Here is a 25,546-nt window from a genome sequence, read left to right as displayed (position 1 = left end):
GCTAATTCTGGATTCAGTGCTGCCCAGACTCAGGGTATCATTACTCTCCCGGGATGTTCAGCTAACGCCTCTTCCTGATCAGTCAATGTTCCACTTCCTAGAGTCCTATTGACCCAGTGAACAGTTATAGGAAGACACATCCTCTTAGCCTCGAAGACCTTTGCTGCTAGAGATCATAGCTCTCAGAGCATAGGATTTCCTCCATCTGTCAACCACTCTTGGACCTTCTTTCCCCGGGTCAGGAACTGTTCTGGATTCAGAAGCTCAGAGTTTAGCCTTCACCTCTACTAAGTTCTCATGTGACATATCCCTTAGAGATGGGGAAGAACTATGTTTTCTGGAGCCCCTTTGTTTTGAGTATTATGATAGGACCATTCTAAGGACCTCTGGCCCAGGCCTAGCCTGGCAGTGCCCATGAGGTGGGTCAGGATTCCCATGGGCTCAATCCAGGCTCCTCTCCTTCCGAGAATTTTCCCATATTCTCTTTGCTAAGGTCTCTATGTAGATTCAGTCAATACCCGTTTGAAGGAGAGTAGTCTTGAAAAAACATGGATTGCTCTTGCTATGGGTGTGGTCTTCAGAATCATTGGATCACATAAGAGCCTATAGCCTACACCCAGACCATGCTATGGTGTGGCACTCACACCAAACAGGAGGGGATGTAGTGCCAGTTACCTTGTCTCCACGGAAGATTCTGAGCTTAGCTGTCCACGTAAGCCACACCCAGATCTTCTATCCATGTTACCACAGAAGTGCCCCCCCCCTTGGGTCCACAGCTACTTAGGGAGGCAGCCGCCAGCACTCACACCTAAGTTGGTCAAGTTTCCCACCAGGTTTCAGGACTTCCGACACTTAGCTCCATCAAGGTTTCAGTTGACGGTTGCTAAGCTCAGTGACCTTCTGTGTCCTCCTCCTTTACCCCGATGGGTGTGGCAAAGATATGCCCTCAAAGGCCGTTCTTAAACAGTCTCAGAAAGGAAGCAGCCATGCTTTGTGATGAAGTGACTTCTCATTGTCCTTGCTCTAGTCACAAACATTCATCTTCTACCACGATCTGAGTATGGTATGTACCACCCCAAACTCCTCACCATCCTATTTCCTGCACCCGCTTAGAACTCTGTCAACTAGAATATCCTTACCAGATGCAGCCCCTTGAATTCAAACCAGAATCATGAGTACAAATACCTCTTCTGCCTTTACCTACAAAGTCAGCTCATGCATACGCATGTAGCATTCATGACAATGTGGTGGAAGACCCGGTAGAGGCAGCCAGCATTAAAATTGCTCACAATGGCGATCTGCAAAGTTCGCAAGATGATAAGATGTGAGGGGAAAGTGTGTTATTCTGCTCTTTACCTATAAAACCGAGGGCACAAGGTCAGAACAGCAACCCCAGCAGAGTGAGGACTTAGGTAAGACTAACCTTGGTGGTAGCTATTAACCAAGAGCAGAGAGACTTGCAGGAAGTCAGCTTTCATCGGGAACACCTGGATGATGTAATGTGGCAGGCAGTGTTAACAGCTGGAGTGGGTATTCAGGCAAAGACCCATATGCTTCCAGCTCAACCAATAAGGGAAGGGACCACTGCACTGTGAGCGATGACCTTGTGCTGAGACCTTGTCCTTGAAGCAGAGGATTGAAATTAACCAGAAACAGTCCATCTGGGCTCAAGGTTCATAGAGAGCTTCAGATGGGGAGACTCATGACTGGAGGGTTCAGGGTCCCCTCACTACTGGGGAGGCCCACGTGCACAGTCAGCATGGGTCTCTGTCCTGCTGGTTGTCAAGGATCCTCATGAAGGCGCCACTGTGGTGGTGACCCCTTACCCACAGCTGATACAGTCCAGTGAACACCTGAAATAGCTGACGGCGCTGGGCTCTTGTGTAAGACGATGATTTCCCCAATCCACTGTGATAAAGCAGAGTCTTTATACAATACAATATGTTGCAATGCAAAGCTATCTATATGTCATGTTTATTTCTGAAATTTTCATTTAATATACTTTGGGTGGTGGTTGACTGAAACTCTTAAAAGCAAAAACTGTGCATATTTCACAGAATTCTTTGACATGAATAGAACATTTAAAAAAAAACAAATAAATTTGTCTGATGCCATGCACACCGCAGAAGTGGTCTTGACCTAGGACAAACACCAGCAGCTTGTGCCAACTTGTCCTTCTGAGGAATGAATGGATTTCATCTCATTAAAAATTTTTTCTCTGTTCAAATGCTTCCCAGTGGATCTCTCCTGGCCATAGTCAATAAAGCAGCGGGTTGTGACCCCTCAGGGGGGGTCGAACAATCCTTTCATGGGGGGGTCACATATCAGATATTCTGCATATCAGATATTTACGTCATGATACATAACAGTAGCAAAATTAAGGTTAAGAAGTAGCAGTGAAAATAATTTGATTTATTCTTAGGTGTCACCACAGCATGAGGAACTGTAGTGATGGGAGGGTTGCAGCTTGTGGAAGGTTGAGAACCACCGCAATAAAGGATTGTACCTAAGTGAAACACTTTGAGTTCTGGTAATGCCGCCACTTAACTTGAAGTCAGCCAACTGCAAAGGTCAAGTTATCACAGCAGTCTTTACTTCTAGAGGCACAAATCCTAAGAATTAAGATCCCTGTGGCTAAGTGAGCATGGCCAACCAAGTTCAGTAAGAAATGGACTTGTGTAGGCTTTATCACCAATACAATCAAAGTCAACTTTAATGATCTTCCCTTAGACCCCGGTGTCTGTGAGTTCCAGGGGAGGGAGTATCATCCAGCTTCAATCTTCTCTACCCATAGTGAGTCTACAGAAAGAGTATGAGCTACATAGCCAGCATTAGCCCTGCTGACCTCAGATCCCTCTCAGACCTGGGGGAGTCGTGTGTATGCTAGTCCACCTGCAGGAATTTTCACAAGTTGATGAAAGAAAGAAGACGAGTGTCCAGGGAAAGTCGGGAAAAGACCAGAGATAGGCCTCGCCTCGTCTGTAACAGCTGAGTATTCTGAAACTTGATTTATTTGGCATTGAGCACCCCCGCTGCCTGCTGTCTTACTTGCTTTATAAGCCCAAGTTCTATGAATTGATTCACCAGAAAGCATTTAACAAACTGCAAAGTCCCACAACAGCGTCGGTCGATGAGTCCAGAAGACACAAGCTGAAGGCCTTCGTTAGTTTCAACACACACTAGCTAGGCAAAGAGCAGCTGTTTAATATTTGAGAATGGAGGGAGTGGAACAAACCTTGAGAACTGGGCTGTTTCAGTCATTAACAAAGCGTCAGTGACCTAATAAAAGGAGACATGAGCTAGCACGCAGCAGTCACACATTCGTTGACCCCACTGTCCGGCAGGCTTCCCGGCGCTTTCAAGTGTAGTTCATGATGAGAACTCATAGAGACAAGGTCCTCTGCCTTCTGGAGCCTTCCTCACTGCTGTCTAGTTCACCCCATGTAGGCTTGGATCATATAGGTGTAGTTCTGGGCCAGGGGAGGTGGGGGTTCATGACATTGAACCTCGCATAATTTCAAAGCGTCCATTATTGAAGAAAGTCTACAAAGAGCCAGCTTTCTTCCTCTTTTTCTTAGTTTTGAGGTTCATATAAAGGAAAATGTTTGGATGCTGAAGCTGCTTCTACAGGATTCCACTGCCTGATCAGGATATAGCACCCTTAGCTCTGGTACTTGGCTTTGTGGTCTCTCCCTGACACAGAAGGAACTTGGCCTTCTATACTTGAGGCCCTTGGAACCTGGACTGTTTCTTCCTAGTCCCTAGTTATGTCTGTAATTTTCTCCATTAGCACTGTCTTTAGTTACCTGGTGAAGAAGCCCCTAGCCCTCCAGTGTTCAGACATGACAATGGTGGTGGGGAACGCATTGAGCTGGAGCAGTCGGAATGTCTGCTTTCTATTTCCTACGAGCAAGCTCTGTCATGGGCAAGGGCTGAAAAAGTTCAGGGTCAAGGGCCTTGGGAGTTAAGACAGAAGCTAAGGCAGGGGAGCCAAACACCTAACCACTCAAGTTCAGAGTCTAACATGTTCTGGTTTTGATAGTATGACATTTGTTTAGGTGTTATATCATAATAGAGTTGTTTATCACTGATTTTACCATGCACATTTATTGCTCATAGAAAGCTCACATTCATTAGTTTTAATTAATATTTACTGAGCTTTGATTATGTCAATATCAACTTTGGTATTTTTCCAGTACTATCATGAGAGATTTGAGTGTTTTAATAGGTATAAGTAATAAAAATGTTATAAAATATAAATCATTGGAACCATTAGTTAGGGAATAATTACATTTACAATGTTGTGGTTTTTGTTTTTGTGGAGAGTATTTTTCTGGTTTGGTTTTGATTTTCAGTGTTTGGATTTTTTTTCCAGTTCTAATAAAGATAGTTTATTGTGCTCACTGCTGGCACATCTTACTCACTGAGACTCTCAGAGATCCATTTTATGTTCTCCAGGAATGGACACAATATTGCCTACTTGTCCGAATTGTGGTAAGAATTTGATGACTGATTTAGGAATTAAATGTATTTGCAAGCTACATAGTTTAAAATTGTTTCACTGGTATAATAAGAAAGAGACACTTTCAAGATTTAAAAGAGAAAGTGGCAGCCAGGAAACTCCCAGCTTTTACCAAGCTGTGACTGGCTTTTATGTGAGCCATGTACATGCTACAATACCTCTGTCAATCAGTAAGTTTATCAATCAGATGGCTTGATGTGTATTTATTTGTATGTATATATGTGTGTTTAGGTCACATGTGGAAGTACTTGCAGAGGCCAAAAAAGGGCACTAGAGTTACTGGTCCCATGGAGCTGGAGTTACAGACAGTTGTGAGCCATTGATGTGAGATCTGGGGACCAAACTCTGGTCCTCTGGAAGAACAGTGAGTGTTATTAGACTCTGAGCCATCTCTCCAGCTCCAGGTTTGATATTTATTTATTTTTAAGTTGATTTTATTGAGCTATACCTTTTTCTCTGCTCACCTCCCTGCATCTCCCCTCCCCTTCAGGGCTCTCCCATGGTCTCCATGCTCCCGATTTACTCAGGAGATCTTGTTTTTATGTACTTCCCATGTAGATTAGATCCATGTATGTCTCTCTTAGGGGCCCCATTGTTGTCTAGATTCTCTAGGATTGTAATTTGTAGGCTGGTTTCCTTTGCTTTATGATTAAAAACCACTTATGAGTGAGTGCATGTGATATTTGTCTTTCTGTGTCTGGGTTACCTCACTCAAAATGATGTTTTCTAGATCCATCCATTTGCCTGCAAATTTCAAGATGTCATTATTTTTTTCTGCGGTGTAGTACTCCATTGTGTAAATGTACCACATTTTCCTTATCCATTTTTTGGTAGAGGGGCATTTAGGTTTCCAGGTTCTGGCTATAACAAATAAAGCTGCTATGAACATAGTTGAGCACATGTCCTTATGGTACCATTGAGCATCCTTTGGGTATATATACAAAAGTGGTATTGCTGGGTCTTGAGGAAGGTTGTTTCCTAATTTTATGAAAAATAACAATACTGATAACCAAAGTGGTTGTACCAGCTTGGGTTTTTTGGATTTTTTAGAGACAGGATTTCACTGTGTTGCCCTGGGTCTCCCAGAACTCACTCTGTAATCAGGCTGGCTTTGAAGGACTCAGTGATCTGCCTCCCGAGTACTGGAATTAAAGGTGTGTTCAACCACTGCTGGCTTAAATTGGCTTCAAAGAACTCCCTTTATGATTCAGCTCTGATGTAAGCATCAACATTTCCGGACTTCATGGTTTGCTACTCTTTCTCTACCAATTACCATTGTCTTGGTTACTTTTCTGCTGAGGTTGCTGTGAAAGAAACATGGCTAGGGAAACTTATAGAAGGAAGAATCTGTTTGGACTTAATGGTTCTGGAGAGGTAAGAGTCCATCGTGGTGGGGAAGCATGGCATCAAGCATCAGGCGTTGTGGTAAGAGCAGAGCTGAAAGATACATCCCTAACAGCAAGCATCAAGCAGAGAAAGCAAACTGGACGTAACACGAAGCTTTAAATTCTCAAAGCTTTTTCTCCAATGATGCACCTTCCTCCAGCAAGGTTGTAGCTTCTAAACCTCCCCAGACGGTACCACCGACTCAGAACCAAGTGTTCAAATACCAGAGCCTATGGAGGAGATTCTTATTTAAACCACCAAAACCAATCCAAAAACAGGGTTTAGAATGCATCAAAAGCAAAGATTTCAGTCAGAGAGATGTCTCAGTGGGTAAAACCTCCAGCCATGCAAGTTTGGAGACCTGAGACCAATCCCAACAATCCACATAAAACTGGATACATTGGCTAACATCTACAATCCCTATACTCCTACCCCCCAGATGGAGGTCAGGGTGCTAGGCTAGAGTGAGCCACCCAGCAGCTGAAACAACCGGGACCCTGCCTCAACAAGACAGAAGGCAAGAACTGAATCTTGAACGATTTATTCTGACCTCAGCATGTATGCTGTGGTGTGTGTAAATGTGGGCGTGTATACCCACAGATGCAAATATTTTAAAAAAAACAGTTCGTTTACCTAACTCTTACTTCACTTAGGCAGTATGTAGCACGGGGGCATGGACTCAAGACCTAGAAAATACCATCCTTAGAAAGATACGATCTTGGAAGAAGAGCTCCTTTTAAAAACGCGTGTGCATAGGAGACCATCTCAATGAGCGTGGGGACTGCCATTGGGTGAGAAAGGTGGACTGGGAAGCTCAGAAACTTGGGTTCTCTTCAGAGCTCTGCTAAAACCCTGTGTGACCGTGTCCAAATCCTTCCCCTTCCTGAGCCTCAGTTTCCCTACCTGCTTAGGGCAGGCTGGGGAGGGAACCATAAGATTTCGCACCTCCGTTCGGGATTGCGGATTCCCCTGCCGTTGAGTCAAGTGTGTTTAAGTAAGCAAGCCACCTCCTGCCGGCCTCGTCGGCCTCTTATCTTAATAAGTAATGAGTATGCCAAGGGCTGACAATGACATATTTTGAAAATAGTTTTAATGCATAGCTGGCAGAGGACCTGTTGGGCGTTGACAAATTACACAAACAGAGATGATGAGGAACGCATCAAATATTAACAGCCCCGGGCCCGGTCGGTAATGGAGAGCCTACCCGTGTCTTACATAAGCCTGTTCATGTTCGACCCAGACAGGCGCTTTTTTTTTTCAACCTACCCAGGCAAGAGTCTGTATAGCTTTCAGTGAATTGAAGCAGCTAAACTTAATTTTTGTTGGTGACCTTTGGCTTTAGTTCAATTTATTCTGGGAGGATATTTGAAAGCCAACCTCTTTTAAATGGGTCCCTTTATTCCTAGTATAAATATTGCAAATTGGATTTCCTTCCTTGGATCCTGTTTCCCATCTCCGGGGTTCAAACTTTACTAAAGTATTAAAATTAATAGAGTATCATGCACGCACATGTAGCCGTGTGCCTGTAATATGTTCCTCAGTGTTTTAGGGCACAACAGGAAAGCAACTTGTGTGGGATTTTCCAACCTGAGATTGATTGATTTCAACTCCTTAAATATTAGTACTATAAAATTTAACTAATTTTCCCAATAACTATTTAATCAGTCTTTGTCACTCCAAGTTCCATTCAACTGAGTTCAGATTTAAAGTGAAGTTTTCTAGAATGATCTCTGACGATTTGCAGTGATAGAAATACATTGTTTCAATCTGGGTCTCTTGCTCTTCCATGTTGATGAGATATTGATGGGTTTTTACTGTGAGTAAAGGATTGTACTTTAATCTAAATAGGGTGGCCAGGCTTGCCAATGAGAATACAGGATGCTGGTGAAGGCTCTTGCCACTGGGTACCAGACCCGGGTTCCACTCTGCCACCCACACGGAGGCAGGAAAGAATTCCTGCAAGTGGTCCTCTGATCACAAGTGCGCACACACATACACACACACACGTGCACATACACACACACAAATGTATAATTAATTTTAAAATATACAGGATGCCTAGTTACCTTTGTTTTTCTGAAGCATATTTTAAAATATTTCTTTAAATAACATATAATTTGGGCTTTGCAGGCCAGAAATACGTGCTTAACTCTAATGGAATCTCCTGAGTCAGGTTTGCTATCACATAGACAAATAGGTGGTGGCCGACTCTCAGTAATGCCACAGTTTATATTACATTTTCGTGTATATAAAACAGACATCTAAAAAATTCCTCAAATCATTTAAAAACACCAAAACATCATGGCTCCACAAAATCTCTAGGCTGCTTGACTTTCGCCCAGGGTCCTGTTTGGTCACTCCTCTGAAGCATCTGAAGGTCCAGCCCTCTTGGAGAAGGCTCCCCACCTTCCCAGAGGTCCTCTGCTCACGGCGTGGGGAGCGAGATGTCTCTCATTCCTGTAGCTGCTGCGCATCTAAAATGTGATTGGTCAGAACTAAAGAGTGCTGTCATACCAGATTTTGAAGACTTCAAATTCATGTGAACAAATGAGGGAAAAGACCCCACTCGTCTTTTTTTATAGTGACTGCATGCTGAAATGACAATATTATGCAGAAATAGCCACAGACAACAATATTCAAGCCCTATGGGGAAAATGAACTTTCCTTTTCCTATTTGTTTTTTTTTTAAAAGATGTTACTAGATGATATAGGGTTACAGGCACAGCCCCCTTTTTGGGTCTCCTTCTCCACTGCTATTGGTCTAGAGCTAGTCAGTACCTTTTCTGGAAGAATCACAGCCCCATCCTCCCCCGTGTGAGTCACCCTGCTCCAGGCATTCTGGTCACTTAGGACATGAGACAAGAAAGAGACTGCTCAGACTCTCTGGTCTGGACCTCTAGAGTCATCTGACCACGTAAGAAGAATGAAAATGCCCACTATGAGAATCAAGGAAGGGGGCCAGCACACTTAGAGTCTTCAGTACGATTCTTACCTGACTGTCAGGGAAAGCTCCAAAGAAAAAGTCATCAATAATATGACTCCTGAAAGAGCAGCAGTATGGAATGAAGGACAAAGGCAGGGGAAGGGGAATCACGGTGGGGGAAGGTGGTGCACAGGGTAGAGCACTCAGAATTGGGGAAAGGCCATGAGGCTACTTGATTGGGGCACTCCATTGTGGCTGCAGGGGAAGACTTGGTGATATGAGGTTCCTCACTGGTAACTCTTTTCTCTGTTCCGCTCTTTCTCTACTCCAGAAGGCCAATGAGAAGCCACTGAGGGTTTTGGTCATCGGATGGAGATGTCAGGGGGGACATCGCGATATTTGCATCCTGCAAGCTTCTCTTGGCAAGGCTCTCGGACTCTGGGGAAGGTGGACTGCAGACAGGCTGCTGTGTGGGTGACCCCTGAATTTAATAAACTCCCCATGCAAGTCTTCGGGAGACAGCAAGATACAGGCAGTGTCTGTTGACATACCGTCCTAGCTTTACTGGGTGTCCCATGAGATCTCACCCCTGAGTGTGTGGTCTGCAATGCCTCTGTTGTGGATGGCTTCAGAATCACATGGGAAATCTCAACCTTCCTGAGAACAGGAAAAACAAAACAAAACAGTGTGGCATGGTCACTTCATGATGGCCATGTCAGAGCTGAGAAGGGACACGAGAAACCTAGGATTCAGGAGCCTTAGACTGAGTATGAAGTAGTTCGAACCCTAAGTGGACCTAGTAAAGAATGTCAGATGGTTGTTTAATCATATCACAATGTCACTTCTACATGAATGCATGCTGTGTACACACGCACACATATGCTCTTCTTCACTCCACTATTACAAGTTTATATCATGCCATAATTAAGGTCAACTGCCTAAGTCCTTTATATTTATATTTTGCTATAAAGTTTTCAGTGCTGAGATGGTCACAGAGAGATGAGAATTGTGGATCACAGTTCACAGTGCTTGCGTCTAGTCTCTTCCTGAGTGTTTCTTATCCTAGCTCCCACACTTTATTTCGCCCCAGCCCCTCTGCTAACATTATGTTAGCAATATGTCTGGACATTATTTGGGGTAGAAAAGCACAGCAGGAGCTTAGGCAGCTAGGTATGCTCAGAGACATGCAGAAAGGGGCTTAGGGGAAGAGGCTCCAGTGGTTGCTGTCAGTGTGTGTGGAGGCAATTGTCTCTTCCTACAATGCTTAGAGAAAAGCCAAGCCAAGAGAAACAGGGATGCTAGATCTTTCCACAATGTTTAGAGCAAGGCAAGACCAAGAAAAACAGGGATGCTACATAGTGCCTGCCCTGGTGGACTGAAGGAAGCTCAGTTCCCATTCATCAAAGCCCAGGTTAGAGGTGAAGTGATGGCTTCTCCATAGACACTGTGGTGGTCTGAATGAAGATGCCCCCCTATAGACCCATAGGGAGTGGCCTTACTGGAGGTGTGGTCTTTGGGAGTAGGTGTGGCCTTGTTGGAGGAAGTATGTCACTGAGTGTGGGTTTTGAGGTTTCAGAAGCTAAAGCCAGGCCCTCTGTGGCTCGCACTCTCATCCTGCTTCCTGCAGATTCTGATGTAGAACTCTCAGCTACCTCTCCAGCCCCATATCTGCCTGTGTACCACCCTGCTTCCCCCATGACAGCAATGGACTAAGCTCTGAACTATAAGCCAGGCCCAATTAAACAATTAATTTATTTTGATAAGAGTTGCCGTGATCATGGTATCTTTTCACAGCAATAAGAGACTGACTGCAACAGATACCCCAACTGCTACTGTCTCGCTCCTTCCGTTGAGTGAGCATCTGCTTCCACTTGCTTCCTCCCCTCTGGCCACTTTCACTTTCCGGGATCTACATTGATTTATCTGGGACACTTTCCCAGGTAAGGCGCAGAACAGTGGAAGAAAATACCCCTGGAGGTCTGAGAGCTTTGCTGGCTTACGCTTAGTGAATGACTCAGTGTTATCTGAAGCAGATACTCAGCTTCTGTCCTGGGGTGCAGTGGGGGTGCTTGCTATATGCCTGGCTTGTGAGACAGTAAGGATTTGGACAGTTTGTGATGTCCCTCTCTTCCTGACATCCCTAACAGCCCTGATGAAAGGCTTGAGTCTGAACAATGTTCTTTGTTCCCGCGGTTTGCCAAAGCTGGTTGGATTGACCCAAGTTGGGCCAATCAGTAGTCCGTTTCTTTTCAAAACATGAAAGATATAGAAAGCGCAGCTGGCTGTCCCACCCCGGGAGCTGTGGAGCCAGGGAAAGTTGGATCACAAACAGCAGTTGAATAAACTCTGGAAGGGAGAGGGGAGAGACTTAGAAAGAAAGAGTCCAAGAGAGAGGAGGGGACAGACTTGGGAAGAGAGGCAACAATAAAAGGCCACATGGTCCCCGAATAAAAAGACAAAGGGACAGCAAGCTGGTGCTGCCGCTCATGATGAACAGCTACACTTCGCCAGGCAGGGTCGTAGGATGGCTCTGCAGGAAAGTCCCGACTGCCACAGCTAGCCCGGGTGAAGCTCAGCTTCACTGAATTATAAAGTCTGGTGTCATAGGGGAAGAATGGCCCAGTGGTCTGTGTCCTAGAGACATGGCTGGGTTTGGGCACATGGTAAAACAAGGCCCCCGGCACATACTCTGTCCTCAGACAAAATAATTTTAGGAATGAAGTCCTTGTTCTAAGGATGGGCCTCTCAGGGAGCTGAGCCAAACATAACTTAGCACCCAAGCATCAGCTACTCAGAGATTTACTTAGGGTATCTGCAGAGGAAGAAAGCAAGTGTAGGACCCTGCAAGGAGGACACAGAGCCAGGGTTGACCACCTCTGGGTTTCCCTATCTTCTTCTAGAAGGCTACTATTTCCAAGCCTATCTGAAACTGCTCCAACCAAGGTATTTTTCTTACATATATATATATACACAGTCATTCACTTACACTTAGTGCTGGGGATAACATATATATAAATACTTATCTATATGAATATATTTATATGTTGTAAATATGTTATATAAAATATATTTATATATATGGAGTATTATACTCCATATATATATATGCTTCATACTTATATAAAAGTAAATAGCTCACTGTGAGGTAATAACAAAAATGATTATGAAAGACAGAACTTACTTAGTTCAGAAACAAATCTTCTCCCTCCCTTTCCATCTCCCTTTGTAGCAAATATCCCATTTTTTAAACCCCCAAAGCCCCTGGGACATCATCCGGTTTGTGGGCAGGGTCTACACCTTGTGTTCAGTGATTCTGCATTGTATAGAGCCTTGGCAGAGGCCCAGAGAAATGGTACAGAAATAACCCTTTGGCTTTTTGCCAAGTGCAGTTGACTTTGTCACTGGGGATTTTCACACGGCCTGAATCACGTGTTCCCATGGTACTCTGAGATGCTGTAGTGAGCCGGTGTTCTTGGCATTCTGCAGGCTAGGATCTTGTATCTTCTGACAGGTGCTGTGGCCTTCTTCTGTGTTTATTGTGGAACAGTTCTCTAACTCTTTCATTGGTGGGGAAGCTTTTCAGAGACCACAGCCCCCCCCCCCCAAAAAATCTCACTGGGATCTACTTTTTCTCCTTTTTCTCTCCAAAGTGATGCCAAAATGACGCTGTTAGAGAGGCAGGTAAAGCCACAGATTACACTGGAAATGATGGACACGGGCAATGCATGGAGAATTCTGGCACCAACTGAACCGAAAGTCTTCATACAAACTCTACCTAAGAAGAGTCTGACATTAGGCTGATGTCGGTTTCACCTGTGCCTGGCTTCTTTCTTCTGCAATCTTGGCTTCAGAGGGGCATACAGTCGGAGGCCTTCGCCTCATGGTTAGAGAAGCATGCTTCCTTATCTGGGTGCATTTTGTGACCAGTTAGTCCAAACTTTTTATGGGATTCTCAGATTCTACAATCTTTTTGATAAAGTTAAACCAAATTGCTAACGAGGAGTAATAGTCACTTGAATCCGGTTTTAAGCGTCTGCTCTTCTCCACTTTTAAAATACGTTTTTGTGCATCTGAAACTCAAGAGGCCCAGTGATATTATTAGGGGGCAATTAAGACAAACACACAGTAGAGAGTTTGCTTAGTGCCCAGCATGCATAGTATATTTAACTAACAAGATTTCTCTTAAAATATATTTCCTTTAAAATTATTTTGATTAATTTATTTTATGTGTTTGATTGTTTCGTCTGAATGTGTGCCAAAGACGTCCATGTGCCTTGCTTACTCTCACTTCATTTAGGATTCTCAAAATGGAACTACCCCTAAGAATCCATGGGGAGACTTTTCATGACCAGAACAGATACCTGAATCCTTTTTCCTCACATAAGATAAGCTAGTTTTTACATAGATATATATCATCCTGAGCTTAGTGATAATATCAAATACAAGACCAATGCCCTATAAATAATTGTTACACGGTGTGCTGGCCATAGGCTTCCATATCTGAATACTTGGTCTCTCCTTGTTGGAACTGTTTGAGAAGGATTAGGCGGTGTGGATTTGGAGAAGATGTGTCCCTGGGGGTAGGCTTTGAGGTTTCAAAAGCTAAGGTCATTCTCCATTCACTCTTTCTGCCTCATGCTCGTGGATCAGGACGTAAGCTCTCAGTACTGCTCCAGTACCATGTCTTCCTGTCTGCTGCCCTGATCCCCACCATGGCTGTCATGACTCCAATCCTCTGAAACTCCATGAAACTCTTGCTTCTATAAATTGCCTTGGTCTTGGTGTCTTCTTATTACAGCAATAGAAAAGTGATTAAGACATAGTATATTTATCAGTAATAATGCCCAGAAAGGAATCTGTATATTAAATATAGATGTAGCCATTATAGACTTAACTAGGTTTTTAGTTCTCAGCTGAGTACGTGGATGAAAATTACATATACAGATTGTCCATCTATCAATCAACCACTTATTCCCTCCCCACTTGTCTTTACCACATGAAATTTTATTTGTTTAGATTCTGTCCTTTTGTCAGAATACTTTCCAACTGTTTGCAGCTCCCTCCCCGCCAGGAAATGGTGGGAACTTTTCTGCTTATGGTATATAAAAGGACAGAGCTGAGAGACACCTCCAGAAATTGCTAGAGGTACCTGACTAGAAGATGGTCTATCCTCACAGAATCATGTAGTATGGGGCCTTTTCTGTCCGCACATAAGCTTTTCAGAAGTGGTTGGACCCTGAGGGTCTGACCTAGTCAGTGGATTGATCCCTTAATGGTGTCATAATAAAATGGCATTTCCGCAAAACTGGAAAATAAATAGGACATGGGCCCTATTGGGGGAAGTGTGTCACTGGGGAGGAGGGCATGTCGTTGAAGGGTATTTTCTTCTACCTTCCTCCTGTGTGTCCCTCTCTCTGCCTCCTGCCCATCTTGATGCAAGCCGCTTTGCTCTCCCACATTACCCCCTGCAGGACTTGTGTTCCACTGTACACAGGGTCAGAAGCAACAGAGCCAAATGGCCATGGGATGAAACCTCAGAAATCACCAACTCAAATAAATCCTTCCTCCTTAGATTGCTTACTTAAGGTATTCTGTCATAACGATAAAAGGTGATAAACAGACTGGTTACAAGTCAAGGAGGCTGCTAAGCATCCTGCAGGGCCGAGGGAAGCCCCCACTCCAAAAAAAAAACAAACAACCCACCTGACCCCACTGTCAACAGTGCAGAGGGTGGGGGTGGGGTGCCCCACATTAGCATGCAAATTCCTTCTGAGAGAAAGAGATTCCAATAGACATTTCTCTGCTGGATGGAATTCATGTCCATTATGCCAGTAGCCTAGAAGTTATCCCCAAGTCCCTCTGTTCTAGAGCATCCCATGTCTAGAATGATTCTGACCAGGATTGGGAGGGAAGAGAAGACAGCACAGGGGTCTACTTTGCTTTCTCCATCCTTTATCTCCATCACCCTAACCAGAGAGTCACTGGCTAGTTTCCAGGATGTGGCTGTAGAAGGCTGCTTGACTACTCTGGCCTTGGTGGCACCCTGGAATCTTTCTGTTCAGTGCACAAGCCCACTGTGATCATGAGCCCTAGTGGCCTTCTTTTGAAGCAACAGGTGCTGTATTATTCACTTTTCCGTAATTCCGGACAAACTGTCTCAGAGAATAAACTCATGGAAGATTGGTTGTGACTCAGGGTTTTAGAGGGCTCAGCCCATGACTGCTTAGCCCCGTGGGTTGGACGGATGCCATGGTGACAGGAGCATGGGACAAAGGGACCTTCTTTATGGCAGAGAGGAAGCAAAGAGGCAAATACCTACATCTTGCTGCCTTTCTCTTTCCCATTTTATTTTCTCAAGGCCTGCAGTCCTGGGGACGGTGCTCTCCACATTGAGGGTAGGCCTTTCTCCAAAAGTCCTCTCTGAAAACACCTCACAGGCACAGCACAGTCCAGCCTTCCCCGTTTCCTCTGGGATTCCAAATCAGTCAAACTGATGATGAGGAGTAGTGATACAGGAACTTGTCTACCCTGCCCTGCAGATGGAGGATGAGACTACCTCAGCCTTTGAATTTAGCCACTCCTCCTGACCTCCTGATCAGGGAAAATTCCATTGGAACTTTCAGTGCCATACCTGACCACCGCAGAATTTTCTAGGTGTGGTGGTTTGGGTGAAAACACCCCCCCCCCAATGCCCTGCATAGGCTCATACAGGTGGTAGAATTGGTAGAGGGTATGACCTTGGAGGAGGTGTGACACTGGGGTGGACTCTGAGGTTGCAATAGCCCAGATGTTTCCCAGTCTCTCTTTTATTGCTTCCCAGTTTGTGGGTCAGAGGTAAGCTCTCCCAGGGCTGTGTCTGCCGTCCGGCTGCCATGCTCCGCACAGTGATGGTCATGGACTTGGCCCCTAGAACTGTAAGCAGCCCCTAATGATTTCTCTCAGTTACCTTGTGTTTCTTCACATCAATAGAACAATAAGTAAGACAGTAGTTCTGCAGAATTCTGTTTGTGTGCATGGATATATATATATGAATGTATGTGTATGTATATATCTATATCTATGTATATATATATATATATATATATATATATATATATATATAACATTTAGAGGCTTATTGTTACTGTCCATGTTTGTGATTGTAATTTTATGATGTATGGCTTTTGTGATTTATGAGGACTGACAATTTCTAACTTTGTAGGGCAAGCCAGCAGGCGGGAGCTAATCCTCATCTTTGGTCATATTTCCTTCTTTTCTGGGGAATGTGCTGCTCTCTAAGGCCTTTGACTGATCAGATGAGAGACCCTCTCTGTTCACAAAGGGGCATCTCCACTGAGTAAAATGAAATGAGCGCACATTACCACAGCTACGAAATGCCTTCCTAGGAGTACTCACATCCACGTTTCATCAAATAGCTAAGCCGAGTTCTACACGAAATGGCGGCATTTAATAAATGGTAGATTCAAAATTTAAGCTGTGCTTGCTCCCACTGATGATCTGTTTGCTAGCAGCTAGCAGGAGCAGGTACAGCCTTCCACAGAGGCAAGGCCTCCGCTATGCGTGAGCACTTTGGCATACACTCAGCTTTGAGTACCTGATTCTGAAGGCCTGAGTCATGGCACAGATGCTTCAGGGTGGAACTGAAGCAGATTCTAGAGTAAGCTTTGAAAGTCACTCTGTTACATCTCAGTGGGCACATTGCCCTGCCCCTCACCTTCCAACGACGGGTACTGAGGCCCAAGTGCCACAGTGTGATCTAGAAAACCTGAGAAACAATGGCTTCTCTGTACATTTAGGTCCCCAGTATACCCTTGCACACCCTAGCACACCCCAGCATGTCCTTGAACACCCCAGCACACTCTAGCACGTCCCTGAACACTCTAGCATAGCCCTGCACACCCCAGCACACCCCAGCATGTCCCTGCACACCCAAGAACATCCCAACATACCTCAGCATGCCCCTGCACATCCCTGCACGTCCCTGCACACCCCAGCACACCCATGCACGTCCCTGCACACCCCAGCATACCCATGCATGTCCCTGCATACCCCAGCACGTCCCTGCAAACCCCTTCACATCCTTGCACACCCATGTACACCCCAGCACATCCCTGCACATTTCAACATACCCCTGCACACCCCAGCACATCCCTGTATACCCCTGTATACCCTAGCACACTCCAGCACACCCCAGTACAACCCTTCACACCCCAACATACCCCTGCACACCTCAGCACATCCCAGCACACCTCACCACACCCCAGCACACCCCAGTACACCCTAGCACACCCAGCACACCCCAGTACACCCCAGCACACCCCAGTACACCCATGCACACCCCAGCACACCCCAGTACACCCCTTCACATCCCAGCACACTCATGCACACCCCAGCACACCCCTGCACACCCCAGCACACCCCACCACTCTGTCATCCCCTAAGGCCATTCCTCAGAAGCCAGCTGTTGTGAGTGAGAAGATGAAGGTGTCAGTTCTATGTGCTGCTAACTTCCAGGGGGGGGGGGGGTAGCAGGAGCCTTCCTTTGTTATCTCTGTTGGAAAGAAACTGTTTTTCTCACAGGGGGATCATCATCTTTCCCCATCCTGGTAGAGAGAAGAGACAATCCTCTCTCCTCAGGACTCGCAGGGCAAGGCGGGTCAGGGAGGTCTGCTTTGTGCAGGTTCATTTGCTGAGGTAAGACCCATTGAGGGCGTTAAATTTGGAGGCCGTAGGACTTTTGTTTGTCAGCCTGAAGGCCCAAGAGAGGTTCACTGAGTCACCAAATAAACGAAATGAACAACTGGCGGAGTTGTAGAGAGAGAAGTAAGACACCTTCTAGCAGGACAAAGGGTGGCTTTGGTTCAGGAACGGAATTCTGGAGCCTTTTACTACCGTTGCGTCTGACCTGCCTGCCGTTCAGGGCCCCTTCTTTTGGTTCCTCTGAGCGTGTGTAATTTAAACACTTCCAAACACCATGTTTGTGGCAGACTTTTCATTCATCCTGGTTCTGCATCTGTCGCCTCTTCTCAGCTGCCCTAATGGCGGCATGGAGAAGCATGGTATAAGCCATGCGTTGTCTCATTTCAGGGATATAGGAGCTTGGGGAGTTGACCTCATCTGACTAGCGCTGATCCAAAGCCCCCATAGCAGGGTGACACATACAGCAATTTTAGAAGTAGTTCTTAGTAGTGTATTATTAATAATAAGACAGAGATTGTGGGCGCGGAGGACGTAAACACATAAAAATTAGCAAATGTATGTGTGTGTCTATATCTGATTGTGTGAGGAAACCAGACCTGGACTTAGCAGCAATTCTATACTAAATTCTAAATGGCTCAGCCTACTTCCTCTTCCTAAAAAAAAATTAAAACACTTCTACCAAAAGACGGCTAGAAGCCCGAGAGAACTTTATAACTTTGCATATAGTTACACTATTGGACGATACAGTTATTTTTCTCCCAGTCTCAAGGTTATCAAGCAAGATAATCTGCTCCAGGAAGGAAAAAAGTCACCTTTCCCAGACTGTGGTCTTCAAGCTACAGGGAGCTTACATTTTAAGATACACCCGACAGGAGATCCTGCTTGTCTTCATTCCGTGATTAATTGGGAAACATTACATTCATTCATTTCCTTTAATGTGCATGTTTTGAACACTTACTGTGAGCCAGGCACCTTCTAGCAGCTGGGGAGTACAAAGCCAGAAAACCAAAAGCAATCAATACAGAAGGGCACACATACATACATACATACATAATACATAAACATACATCAATGTTTGTGTATGTATGTATTCATGTATGTATTCATATTCAAGTCTGAAGCTTTCACAGGGAAAGGAACATGTGCTCTGGCTTGGAATATGGAGTCTAGCAGGATGGAGGGAAAAGAAAAGCATTGAGGGGTTCTAGAAGGATGGGTTGTAGAGGAGCACCTGATTAGAGCAGTCCACTCACAGAAGACGATGAGAAGAATTTGCTTGGGGTAGAGCAGGTTTGGACCCGAGTACTGGAAGAGAACATGCATAAACACCGTCAGTATTCGTCAGTACTAGTCAGTAATGTAGCAAGATGTCAACCTTGTGCAGTCAACAAGAAGTACGGAGTGCTGGGACTTGGAAGGATCTCTCATTGACTTGGTCCCCTTCATTTCCAAATTCGGGGTTTGTCAAATCCCACGACTCTTCAGGAGGTGCTCCTCAGCGAGCACCTTCCGGGGAGGTGAGAGGGCCCTTGAGACAGATGAGCTAGTCACCTCAGGCTGAGCTGTGTTTTCACAAGGGAGCCCGTTCTTTCCGGCCTACTGAACAGGGAAAGTGCTTTTCCTGCCCGCATGACATAGCCATCCCCGGAGCCGGCTTTGTTTTTGCTTTAGAGCTTCTTCGTTTTAGAATCTGCTGAACAAGAGGCTCTTGTCCAGAACATGCTGGGTCGTTTGGCAGGAAAAGGAAAATCTGGTGGACCATGGCTTTCAAAGCTCTTGCTTGGCAGGAGCGCCCGCTGTTCCCGCCTACGCTTGTTGGGCAAGACCAAGACGCGCTGTCCAGACATGGATCAGCGCAATATGAAGGCATTTTCTTCCTCCAGAAAATAGAATGTTTTAATTAATGATGTCACCTTTATCATGGAGTTCAGCAGCACCCCACCCCAGCTTCTACTAGTGCAACTCCATGATGCACAGTTTAGATGTTGGGCCTTCCCACCACGCTTGGTTTGTTGCGGTTGTGGCAAAGGGTACCGCTCATTCACTGAGGTCTGCTCTACTGTGCTCCTGGCCCAGCCTACACCTAGATGTGGCTGTGTCTCATCCCTACCAACTGTTCTCATCAATCTCTGGCCACGACCTGGAAGCAGCATGCATTTATCTTCTACATGATGCATGGCACCTTATGGAGCATGGCAGACTCCAAGTAACGGCATGCAGAGTGGAGGCAGGCATGTAGGTCCAGTCTAATTAACTTATAAACAATAAGGACTTTCTAAAGTCCACAATTTGACTCTTCGGTTATTGGGTCACCTACTGATGACATTGCAAATGATAGTGAAAATGCATCTCAGAGTTTTTGCTATGATAAAAAATATATTTTAATTCCAGTTCTAACACTGTATGAGGGCAGTGCTGACAAGATGGTTCAATAGATAAAGATGCTAGCTGCCACCACCGGGCGGTGGTGGCTCACGCCTTTAATTCCAACAGTCGGGAGGTAGAGGCAGGCGGATCTCTGTGAGTTCGAGGCCAGCCTGGTCTGCAAGAGCTAGTTCCAGGACAGGCTCCAAAGCTACAGAGAAACCCTGTCTCAAAAAACAGAGCAAAACAAAACAAACAACCCCCAAAAGATGCTAGCTGCCGTGTTGTTACACTGAGTGCCAGGACCTGCATAGAGGGAAGAGAGAATGGACTCACAAAAGTTGTCCTTTGAGACTTCCATACATGAGCCATGGCGCACATACACTCACCACATACACACAAATAAAGCAGCAAATGCCACCCCCATCGTATCAGGCAGAGGACTAGATTGTAATTTATAGAGCCATGGATCTGGTTTCTTTTGCTGCTTACTAACTGTGGGGTGCTGGCGCCTTTTCCGCTTGTGTGTATGTGCTGCTCAGTTTCCATCACTGTGACAAATGCCTGGAAGAAATATCTTGAAGCAGGGAAATTTGATTTTGGCTCATGAGTGCAGAGGCTTCAAAGACTGGCTGCTTCTTTGCTTTCGGTCTGAGTGAGGCAGACATTGTGAAGTTGGCTGGGTGTGTGGTAAGGGAGCAGAGGCCAGACATCCTTCAAAGGCATCAAAGGTCAGGGGTTAGGTCTGCTCGGCCCCCCTCCAGTCAGATCCCACCTCCAGCCAATGGGATAGCTCACTGAAGGCGTCAGAGGCTCCAGGAGTCAATTGGCCCACCAGCTCACAACTAGATCCTTTTGGGAGACACTTCACGTCCAGGTCTTGCCAGCCGTCTTCTTAGCATGTGAGGGGTGAGACTGCATGCCAATCATCACATGCTGTCGTCATACTTCACGTCTGCTCTGCTGTTGCGTATGTAACAAATTTTCTCTAACGTAACTAAAATTTTGCATATTTTTATTGTCACTTAAACCCTCCACCACAATGAGGACGTGTTAGATTCCCAAATATCCCTGTCTCTCTTTGACAGTGTGGCATTGACATTCTTGTAGCTCTGAAGGAAGTAGTCTGAACCATCGCCTAACTTCCTATGAGCATAGTCTGATCAACTATGTTTGGACGTCGGAAAAGCCATTGGCTTTTATCCCGAAGGCACCGTAGCAGCTGTAGCTGATTCTTAGGAAAAGTCTTAGAAAGTTGTTGACAACTGTGCCGGAGTGACTACTCCTCCGAGGGATTTAATCTGGCTTTCTGCCCCCTTGTCTTTTATATTTACAGCTTCTAATGTTCCACTTACCTTGGTGGCATCATACAAGCCTGAATGTCTTCTGCTTTGCCTGAAAAAGGAACGAAGACAAAGTTTTCTAACTGTCCACTAGAGGGCAGCAGAGTAGTGGGAATCGGGATACTGCCGGGCTTTGTAGTAGACGTGTTGACATGTGATTTGGCAATTGAATAATTTTTGATACTGTCCTGACACATAAACACCTAGAAGCAGGTTTTCAAAGGTTATTTGCACACTAAAATAGGAATTAAGGAAACGAACTTGCATGCCAAAAGTAATTTTCAATATTCTACAAAGAACTGCGGCCTCATTATGAGATTGCTTACAGACAATATTCAGCTATGTTAAACCGGACTGGCAAACACACATTCCAAATAAATTAGACTGCATGGATCTAAGAAAGTAGATCCCATGACTAATAAAGATTTCTTCTGGGGCTTGGGGACCAGCCAAAGGGCCCAAAAGGAGAAACTGGACTTTATGTGACTTTGTCTTTCTCCCAACCCCTCAGAATGTGAGTCTCCCAGACTGGAGAATTACCATGGTCAGAATATTGTTCACAGGATCTTGGGCTGTGTGGACTATTGTGGTGATCTGATTTTAATCTGTTGCTGTACCCCGGGCATGAAAAGTCAGCAAATGATCCAAGTTTATCCCGTTGACATCCTAGCACCTTGAGAAATAGCCCATTTGTATTATCACGGCTTGATGTATTTCCCGTTTGTGGAGCTTCTTTGGTGAGTTGGCATTTTAATTTAATTATACTTTTTTGCTAATGGTCTTTATTTTTCAGTGTCTGTGCGTAGAACGCCTGTAGGTTTGATTATCTGCCCCCTCTTCCCAGTGAGGAGGCGCCGTGCGAATTTATAAACTGACAAAATGCAGTGTAAAACTCAGGGAGGCGAAATGAGAAATCTGTAGAGAAATCCTGTTTGAAAGATGAGCATTTCTTCGCTTTCAGGGTGCAGCCCCCCCCCCTTTCGATACATAAGTTGACTTTCCAGTCTAGGTGTCTCTAATAATAACAGCCACACAGTTGCATCCCAGGGACCATAAAGAGCTCCAGAGTTCAGCGGGTCCCCTCTGAGCCTCTGTAGACACAGAAATCATAGTATTCTGTTTTCTTCTTCACTACCCTCCCTGCAGTGAGGACCAAGCCAGTGTTGTGGGCCTGCTAGATTAAGCAAGCCCTCTACCACGGAGCTACCCCTTCCCCAAGCAAAAGGAGCATTGAGGTCCCCAAGCCACTGAAGCATCTTATGAGTTGGGTTAGGTGAATGTCTTCCTTTACGATAGTCATTGATTAGGGACCTGACTCTCTTCGGGACACTGTCAGAGTCTGGACCAAAGACTCTCCCAGGACCGCAGGGCTGCACCATGTGCGTTCAGTGGCAAAGAGGAGCGACACAACTGTGCACACCCACGTTCACACCTCACACAGGTGCGCTCACCCTGTTTTCTTGATCCTAGGACGCCACTGACTGTAAGACACGTAACTGAGTCAATAATAGCCTTGTGAGAAGACAAACGGGGGGAGAAAGAACACTTGCAGGTCAGACATCAGCATTGATTGGAGGGTCCATTGCAGTTTCAGAAGAAAACAAAGGCTCATCCTAAACATCTTGGAAATTTAGTCTCTGCCGTGTTCATGGATGTAGTTCCGGTCAACGGTCAAGCCAGCTTCCGAGACACGTCCTAGCATAAACCTTAGTCTCTGTAACCCAAGTGCTCAGAGTCAAGTTCACAAGCCCCGACCTCCAGACAGGTTCCTCCTGTTCATTCTGAGGCTTGGGGGAAGTGATGTTGGTGTGTGTGATGGCCCTTCTGGGAAATGTTGGATTCTGTTATCATAACCCGCCGGCATGAGTCTGAATCTTGTTTTACTCCACTTTGTGCCCACCTGCCCTCATCACCCTCCGTCCCTGTCCCATTAGCTTGGACAATTCACCTTTCAGAAGTGAAGCAAAGACAGGGCCATGTTTCGTGTGAGCTCCGGGTGAGCGTGTGTCAGACACCAGAGAGTGGTGACAGCAGAGGGCTCTGCTAAAAGAGAGAAGAGGGCGGGCTTACAGGAGACGGACCTGAGTGAGGACAGCAGTCACATTCTAGGTGACAGCAGCTAGACCAGGGAACCCACCACTTACACATCTTAGAAAGAGGGGAGCCAAGGTTCTAGCCATGGGACACCCTGACTCCAGCTCCAGCAGGAAGGAAAGGACACAGAATGGGGACCAGAACGTGCTAATTACCTTCCCCGGGGGGAATCTTATAAACCAGGCTGTGTATGGAAATGGCTACAATGAATATGATTACTGCCGGGTCTCATTTTCATACGGAGGAACAGGGGGAAGGAGGCAGGGACAGAGACGCCAGTCTCTTTGATCTTCCTCTCTCTGCCACCTGAAGTCCCCACACTTTCTAACTGCTTACCTTCTCCACAGCTAGCCTGCTTGGGGATAGTGCCGTATCTCCCCAGACTACACAGCCTCTGCTCAGTTCCTCGAATGCATGAGACCTCTGTGCATGCCGAGAGGCAGGGTGTCAAGCAGGAATCGGATCTTAGGGAGGCCTGGGATCTCTGGTTATCCTGGCAGTGTGAGTAGGAGGTACAGGAAGGTTGGGGAGATGGAGAAGGTTAGGGGTAGGGATGGGGACATGGGATAGGTACTAAAAACTTGAGAGAGAAGGAAACTGGAGGCTTAGTGGTGACAGTAACAACAGCAGGAGAGGGTTGACACAAGATTTTGCCTTGAACAGACGGGAAAATGAAGCTGTAATTTTTTTGTATGGTAAAGACATTTATTTTGCATTAATAATTGATTTAGCAGAGCTGGGGATAGAATCTGGAGCCTGTTGCATGCTGGGAAGTGCCCCCACACACACTAGAGTACATGCTTAACCAGTTCATTTTTTAAAATGCATGCACTCAATTTTGTACCAGTCAAAGTAAGAATGGGGTGGTGTGGACAGAATAAGACAGAGGCAGGAAGCCAGCCAGGATGGAAGAAAAGAAGCAGTGAGAGAAATTTAAAAGATAAAATAAGCACTAAAGATTCAAATTCCCTTACAGATTCCAGGCTGGGCAGCAGGCTGGACTGGCATTACCCAGGAAGGACATTTGTGGTTAATCACCTGATGGTTTCGGTGCCTGTGTTCTCTTTCCTCAAATTCTGAAATGTCAACTTTTCCATCATCAACTTCTTTCTGGACTCTGACATGAACTGTTTTTTTTTTTTTTTTTTTTTTTTTTTTTTTTTTTTTTTTTTTTAAGGGAACACTTCCTACCTGGCTGGCTGGAGACGCCTGGCAGCAGAAACCCAGCTCACGTGTGGTATGGCCCAAGCCTCATCAGAAGAAAAGTGCCCTCGTGTGGGAGGAAGCGTGGCTCAAGTCTTCCTATCTTCGTTCATACCCTTGTGCCTTTTCAGCTTCCAAAGGCTGTGTCTACCCCTCTCTCCCATTCACCCGGCATCCTGGCTTCCACCTTACCACCCCCTGTCTCCTCTTAGGCATCCACCGGTGGAGATGGCTGTGGAGTCTGCTGGCATTCGCTAAACCAAGGATTGTCAATCTAGGCTCTGCTCACTTGAAGGGCCAAAACCAAACAGGGGCACTCCCAGATGATCACCGCCTTGTCTGTCAGGGTCTACTCATCGCACCCAGGACCAGCGCCCCTAACAACTGCCAGGCTGCCAATGTTTTGTATCTGAAGACAAGGGCAGCCCACACAGCTCACAAAACAAAGCAAACGCCCACCGCAGGAGCAGTGCCTTCCCAGGGCTAAGGGCTAAGGATGGCTTCGCTGGAGCCCCTGGGCCATCTATCACCTTTGTGCCTCCTTGGAGGCTCATGTTCAGTGAGATAGTATCCCATTATGCATACCTGTAGCCTCATTTTTCTAACACTTGCTGTATATAACACAGGCTGGCCTCAAACTTGAAGAATCTCTGTGCTTCTGCCTATCCAGAGCTGGGGTTATGAGCTAACCCAGCTATTGTGAGTCCTGAATAGGACATGTTTCAAAAACGTTAAAACCTGTGAGAGGTAGGAACTGGCTTAGCATTCCCTTCCTTTTAAGTGTGTTTATTGATCTATCTATCTATCTATCTATCTATCTATCTATCTATCTATCTATCTATCTGTCATCTATCATCTGTCTCATCTATCTATTATCTATGTATCTATGTATGTATCTATGTATGTATCTATCCCCTCTATCCATCTATCTATCTATCTATCTATCTATCTATCTATCTATCTATCTATCTATATCTATCTATCTATCTATCTATCTATCTATCTATCTAT

This window comes from Microtus ochrogaster, unplaced genomic scaffold (genome assembly GCF_000317375.1).
Source record: "Microtus ochrogaster isolate Prairie Vole_2 unplaced genomic scaffold, MicOch1.0 UNK15, whole genome shotgun sequence".
Lineage (NCBI taxonomy): Eukaryota > Metazoa > Chordata > Mammalia > Rodentia > Cricetidae > Microtus > Microtus ochrogaster.
Note: the sequence above shows the minus strand (reverse complement) of the source record.